General features: G+C 40.1%; 1 pseudogene; it reads left to right on the top strand.

Moving 5' to 3' along the window:
• The first annotated feature begins 4,058 nt into the window (after positions 1 to 4,058).
• Positions 4,059 to 5,294, top strand: LOC138057060 (uncharacterized; annotated as a pseudogene).
• The last annotated feature ends 2,572 nt before the right edge of the window (positions 5,295 to 7,866 follow it).

Here is a 7,866-nt window from a genome sequence, read left to right as displayed (position 1 = left end):
AAACATACACCTTCTTCTTTTCCATTCAGAGATTCTAACACCTTGACCACGGAACAATCCGAGATCATCAAGGTTGCTGAAGCCGGGCACAATATTCTAGTAAACGGGCCAAGCGGGTACAGGAAAATCCACTTTAGTACATGCTCTGCAAAGGGATTTACACAGGAAAGGAAGAAAAGTTGCCATTGTTTGTTCAAGTGGCATCGCTGGAACTGTATATTTAAGAGATGCGTCGACGGCTCACGCTTTTTACGGCCTGCGTACTGCTGATCTCCCAGCCAACATGATCGTCGAAAGATCGGTAGCGAACAATTTAGTTTGCGAATGTGCTAGAGAAGCAGATACTTTAATCTGGGATGAGATAAGTATGACGAGCAGGCGTGCCTTTGAGCTGGCGAATAAAATTCACGAGCTTCTATCATCTCACGGCGAATCAAAGTATCTCTTCGGTGGAAAACAAGTGATTTTAGTTGGTGATTTCTTACAGCTTCGCCCTGTTGCAAACTTCTTCGACCTAGGAAGATTCGTTTTCGAGTCTCCTCTTTTTGTCAAGTCGATTCCTCATCGATACGAATTAAAAATGCTGCTGCGTCAAAATGAAAACGAGAAGGAATTCGTCGCCTGTCTGCGAGAACTGCGCATGGGAAAGTGCAGCGATATTTCCCACGCTTTCATCAAAAGCCTGGCTCGGCCTCTTTCAGATGAAGTGAAAGAAACAGCGACTCATATTTTTTCCAAGCGCTTGCCACTTCAATTTTTCAACTCACAGGTCCTGTTTTTGTTGCCGGGTGACCTGTTTACTTTTGAAGCAATTGATGAAGGAGATGTAAGTGGAATACAGTGTCCTGCTGATCGGGTACTTTTGTTGAAGCCTGGATGCAAGGTCATGTTGCTTTGGAACAAGTCCAACTCTCTAGTAAATGGATCACAAGGCACATTTGTTGGTGTTAGGGGTAACGATGTTGTGGTTGATTTTGCTGAAGAAGGGCATGTGGTTGTAAAGAAAGAGACATGGACAAACACCTCCAGGACTGGTAATGCCATCGGGAGTCGCACTCAAATCCCTCTAACCTTGATGTATGCTATCACATGCCATAAGTCCCAAGGACTTACCCTCCCTGCAGTTGTCTTACATGCCAGCAAAGAGTTTGTTCCTGGATTGATGTATGTGTCACTCACTCGAGTCAGATCTTGCAATAACCTCCAGATAATCAGCTTCAATCCCAATCAGCTGTTACAGCCAATACCAGAATGTGTGAATGTCTGTGCTGCTCACTCAGAACCATTAGATGGGGAAATTGGATGCTGCCGGAATAAGGTTCTTGATGATGAAGATTCAAGAATAACAGATGGGTGTGATTTGCCTAACATGGATGACAGTGGCTATGACATATTGGAAGTCTCATCCCAAACAGAGAATCTGGTCAAATCCTACTTTGAGAGAGGGGAGCCTGATGAGTTAGTCACAGATCTACAAACTGTCTTTATGGTGCTAAGTAATGAAGCATCCAATGACTTTTGCAGGTGTCCTCCCCAATCATTCAGTCTAAGCTCTCTCCTTGATAAAATGAAAAAACAGATCCTTTAAGTGATTTTGCCACAGAGAAGAACAGGCTACTTTAGGAAATTATTAATGAGAATCCACATAAGGAGACTTTTGGAAACATTCTTTGGAGCCGGGCTTGTCAGATCATCCTGGAAGACTCATTAGAGAATCTAGACGAAGTTAACATATCCACTGCCCTGTGGAGCAGTGACACTAGGGAGTTGTACATGATGATAACACGTTCCCCAGATTATTTACGGGATCTGGAAATGTTCTTTTCTACTAAACCTTTGAACAGGTTACAATCAACTGTTGGGGCTTGTATGATGATGGAGACGTACAAGGTAGTAGTAAAGTAAAGTAGTAAAGTGTGTTGCAGACAAGATCCATAGAGCATCTAATAGCGAGCCTGCTGCTTTTGACGTAAAGAGTATGTCTTCTGAAGGTCTAGCAAAGGTGCGTCATGTAGGTGCTTGGACAATTCGAAGGGTCGTGAGGGATCACCAAAAGTATGTTCAATCAAACCTAGTGACCAAAAACAGATCAACTCATGATTCTGTTTTCAGGCGTATGCAGGTTGCTTCTCTATTAGAAGACAAAGTATCCAGAGACATTGTGTGTGACAGAGGACCGGCAATTTCGTAGTCGTGGTCTGACACATATTGAAGATTGGGCATATGAATTTTTTTTAGAAGTGGAGGTGACACGTGTTGGTCTCATGAATGATTATAGGCTATCGCAGTTTCGTGAGAATTTGATTAGTGAATCTGAAACACATATGAAGAATGACATTCACCCTTCAACAGAAATGGTTGGAGTGTTTTCCAGAAGAGGAGAAAGAGGAAAAGTTGGTAAGCTACAAGTTTCATTGTATATGTTTTACAGATCAAAATTAAATTCAGTTATCGTTTTTAAATTATTCATGATGCAAGACTGGAAGACAAATAAAATAGAGAATCATCCCTGGGTTAACCTTGAATTTTATTTTGATCTGTAACATATATGTGTGCTCTTGTGTTGAAATATTTGAAATGAAATGTAATATTTAAACACAGTCTGCCAAACTAACCACAGCTGAGCACCCACTTCTTTCCCTTTTCCACGCCTTAATTTAATTTTTACCTTGCCACAATTATACTGGCAAAACTTACATGTCAGATCAAATGAGTGTAATTGTGTGAAAATGGTTTTACCAATTTTTATATAAAATTTATTTTTCCCTTTTCTCCTGGGTATTACAGTAACTAAGAAAAAAGTAAAATCGTTCTCTGGTAAAAAGTTTTGAAAAAACTATGAGCTTTCGACAGACTAAACTTCTGCCTTCAACGGATAAAAATGTGTGAAGCCTAAAAGCGAAAGAAATTTAAATATAACGAAAAATTCGCATAAATTAAAGGGTAAAGCATGTAGTGGAAAGAATGTTTAAAATGCTAAGAAAATTAGTGTTTCTTTAAGAGAATGTGATATTGTCTTGGGAGCGGGCACGAATTGTTGTCTGCCCCTACAGTTTTTGCCGTGTGCCATGACTCCAATGTCTTTCTGCTCCGGTTGTTCGCTTTGTCAATGATTTTAGAATTGTTAAAGTCAATATCATGATTAAAAGTCCACGCGTGTTTTGCGACATTTGAGCCTTTAGTACAATGCTTTAAGTTCCTCATATGTTCCTTTCTCCTAGTAGTAAAGGATCTTTTAGTTTCGCCAATGTAGCTCCACGGGCAAGATGCGCATGGAATTTTATAGATGACATTGCACTGGTCGTCTTCGGCAGGTCGAAACTTAGGGATAGGGAAATGCTGCTGTAAAGTTTTAACTGGTCTGCTAGTGACTTGGATGTCGTGTTCCTTGAGGATTCTTGTGATTCTTGGAAAAAGCCCCGAAGTTTTCCCCCACTCCGTCCAAAATTCCTTTTAAGGACTTTGTCGCCGAAATTGAAGCCTCTATCTCATATTTACCTGTTGAATCTAAAGATCAAATACGAACCTCTGCGGCTGCGATCCTCCAAAGGGCTTCTTTACCTAATCACAACATCTCTAAAGAAGAAAGCAAAGCTTTACATGCGTTAAAGAAAGACCGCTCCAGAGTCATCATGAAAGCTGACAAAGGAAATTGCCTCGTGTTGGATAGAGAAGAATACGACAGCAAAATGGAGTCCCTCCTTGCGGACCGAAGTACCTATGAAGTTGTCACAAGATCTCCGTTCGGTCGAATCGAGCGTGAATTGAACGCGACGCTCCTGAACTTTAAGAGACAACAAAAGATTGACGACTATACATACTTTAAATTAAGATCTACCGACGGCATTCCACCAGCGATCCGCGGTTCTATCAAACACCACAAAGATGGCTACCCTCTCAGACCTATCGTGACTTGCATTGGCTCTGCACTTTACAACACTTCTAAATTCCTCACCGACATCCTTGCACCGATCCAAAATCGTGATGGGTTCTCAGTTGCTAATTCACAGGAGTTCTCTAACGAAATAGCCGACGTCAACATCCAAGATGATGAAACCATGGTTTCCTTTGATGTGGTGTCTCTCTTCACCGCCATCCCTGTCGACAAAGCTTGCGATTATATCAGGAAGAAATTAGAGGACGATTTGTCTCTCCATTCCAGAACCAACCTAGACATCGAGGACATAATTTCCTTATTGAATTTTGTGCTGTCCAATAACTTGTTCGTTTACAATGACACCATTTACAAACAATCCACGGTTGTGCTATGGGTAGCCCCGTCAGCCCTGTAGTAGCCAACCTATGTATGGAAGAAATCGAAAAAACAGCAATCAACACGACTACTGTCTCGCCGAAAGTTTGGAAGCGGTATGTAGACGACAGTTTCTGCATTATTAAGAGCGACGCTGTTGCCTCCTTTCACAATTCATTGAACTCAATCGACCAGCATATTTCTTTCACCATCGAACACGAGTCCAACGGCCAACTACCCTTTCTTGACACCCTCATTTCGCGCGATAACGGAAAACTTTTGGTCGACATCTACCGCAAACCCACGCATACGGATAGATATCTCGACTTCCATTCACACCATGACAGGAAACATAAAATCAGCAGCGCTGAGACACTCCTGCATAGAGCTTTGAATCTCCCCAACACACAAGTTGGAAAGACCCGTGAAACTGCTCGTGTTTGCGCCGCTTTACACTCCAACGGCTATCCCAAAAAAAAAAAAAATCGCTGCTGATGTTATAAGAAAGAAAGCGAGGCCTCCACCACCTACACCTACTCCAGAAGAGTTGGTTGGTATGTTCTTTAAATGGGCTGAACCAACAAACCGACGCAACTTTGCAGTCCTTCCCTACATCAAAGGCATCACGGAACCTCTCACAAGAATCCTCAAGGAACACGACATCCAAGTCACTAGCAGACCAGTTAAAACTTTACAGCAGCATTTCCCTATCCCTAAGTTTCGACCTGCCGAAGACGACCAGTGCAATGTCATCTATAAAATTCCATGCGCATCTTGCCCGTGGAGCTACATTGGCGAAACTAAAAGATCCTTTACTACTAGGAGAAAGGAACATATGAGGAACTTAAAGCATTGTACTAAAGGCTCAAATGTCGCAAAACACGCGTGGACTTTTAATCATGATATTGACTTTAACAATTCTAAAATCATTGACAAAGCGAACAACCGGAGCAGAAAGACATTGGAGTCATGGCACACGGCAAAAACTGTAGGGGCAGACAACAATTCGTGCCCGCTCCAAGACAATATCACATTCTCTTAAAGAAACACTAATTTTCTTAGCATTTTAAAACATTCTTTCCACTACATGCTTTTACCCTTTAATTTATGCGAAGTTTTCGTTATATTTAAATTTCTTTCGCTTTTAGGCTTCACACATTTTTATCCGTTGAAGGCAGAAGTTTAGTCTGTAGAAAGCTCATAGTTTTTTCAAAACTTTTTACCAGAGAACGATTTTACTTTTTTCTTAATATGAATCCTGGTAACGGATCTTCAATATTTTTACATTACAGTAACTGTTGTCAGTTCAGGGTCATTTTAGCAAAATGAAGGAAAACCTTCTATTATAAGATAAATCTGAATCTTTTCTAATGATAAGTACTACATACGGTCATTGCTACGCAATGATTGTGATGTCTTGCATTTTGTTAGGAGCTTATCATGGAGGCTTATAAAGAAGTCATTGGCAAATATGTGATGGTTGGTGCTGGACAATACATGAGAGATTACCGAAGAGCACACAAGTAAGCTGTTTTTATACCCTTTTTTTTCATTATTTGGACAAACATGCACAGAGTGTGAAGGAAACTTGATCTTTATGTGTTTGATAGATAGTCATTGACTTCAAAAATAGATAATTATTCTTAAGTATTTAAGTGTCCAGTATAATGGAATAAAATACATGTATGCACAATTTTCCAGTTGTGTTTCAGAATTTTACTCAGTGACCCATTCTCCATTGCTCATATGAACATGAATCAATGGTATCTACAAATCAGTTCATTGGTACCAGGAATAAATATAATATAAAGTAGCTTAGGTCGTGGATGTATTTACAATAATTGCGGCAGCTGTTGTTTCTATGCAGCCAATATGCAGATTGAAGAACTTAAGTATACATGTCTTATTTATATTTTTGTTCTGTTCATTAACCCATCTAGGTTAAAGAAGACTGCAGAGCACCGGAAAACTGTTCTTCAGCGAAAGAAAGCTTTAGAGGAGAAAAAAGCAGCCGTACCCTTCTCTGAGATAGAGGGGGACAAGTCAGATGGGAAACTTACTAGCCACATACGACTGCAGCAGTTCCTGGAAAACTTTGGCGAGGCTGCTTTTGAAAAAGCATACACTAAAAAGCAAATCCAGTTGCTTTGCATGGGATATGGCCTTCGACCTAATAATCGAGAAACAAAGAAAAAGATGGTTCAGGATCTTCTCCCAGTTATTAAAGTCATTGATAAAATGCCACAAGCATACTTCACCAATGTGTTGCAGTCTCAAGTCAACCTCGATGAGGGTACTCAAAGAATCACTTAAAGGATCAGCAGAGCTTACTGAAGTAATGAATGGTAGCCTTAATATAACAATTGAAAATCTGATTTGCCAAAATTATTTTGGTCATTCAGTGTAAAACATAGACTGCAAAATACTGTGAGTTTTCACCGTGCAAAAGATTATGTGACAACAATAGTCTGCTGTCAGTCAGCAGTCTGTAGTTTGCACACCCCCAAGTTATTTCCCAGTCTTGTCTCTCTGCGAACCATAATAATGATAGAGTTTTTGTCATTTTTTGTGCACAGAGGTATGTCCACTGGGCTGTCATTAAGAGCTCGGGGCCAGGGATTTCCATTAGCTACTTTGAATGTGGCCTGTGGGCTATTTTCATGTGGAAATTTAAGAAGAAAAAAAGAACGAAAAGAAATCCCTAGCTGTTTGATTCCCAACCGATCATGTACTTGTTGTATTTACCTGCCAATTTGAAGTCTTAGTGACAACCCTGTGTTCATGTACAAAGGTGAAATGTGAGTAGGCAAACAGAACGAAATGTACCATTTTGTTGTCCAAATTTTTTCTGTTTGAGGAGGCCCAAATAAATTGATGTTAATTCCAGTCAGTTTGAAACCTGAAGGGAGTACAATAATATTGTGTAAAGGGAATGGCATTTTGTACTGTCTTGCCTACTTATAATAAAATGGTAATTATTTACACTCAGGTAGATGTAAGCATATTAACCCATTTTTTTATATTTTGAAGAATCCGTACAATTTAAGAAGCTCCAGTGGCCTGACCATTCACAATGTGACTATGGTGATCAAAGTTCAAAAAATTAGTTCCAGTAAATGTAAATACATACAGCTATCACAGTTATCTTCTGGCCATCCCAACAATAGTCAATTATTTTCAAACCTATTGAGACTGGTCACCAAGCACATAATTTACTAATTGATGGAATATTTTTATGCATTATGATATAGGAGAATACCGTAGTATTCCAAAAATAAGCCCCAGGGTTTATATTTTTCAAGGGCCCTTTTTGAAGGGGCTTATTTTGGAGGGGCTTATGTACGGAGGGAAATTTGTGTTTCAAAATCAATTGGGTTAGCTTGTAGTGGGAAGACAATTTACCATTTTATTTTTTTTTCTTTGTATTCGAGAGCAAAGTTCAAGTACAAGCCCCCCGGGGGGGCTTATATTCGGACGGGCGATTTACCGGAGGGTTTCTTGTTTTACGAATTTGGAGGGCTTATATTTGGAGGGGTGTATACATGGAGGGGCTTATTTTCGGAATTTTACGGTAACTGATTCTGAACAACTGGCCCCTTGCTGGTACTCTAATG

The sequence above is a fragment of the Montipora capricornis genome, chromosome 1, assembly GCF_036669925.1.
Source record: "Montipora capricornis isolate CH-2021 chromosome 1, ASM3666992v2, whole genome shotgun sequence".
NCBI lineage: Eukaryota > Metazoa > Cnidaria > Anthozoa > Scleractinia > Acroporidae > Montipora > Montipora capricornis.
The sequence above is the reverse complement of the archived record's forward strand: the minus strand, read 5'-3'. Positions and strand labels throughout refer to the sequence as shown.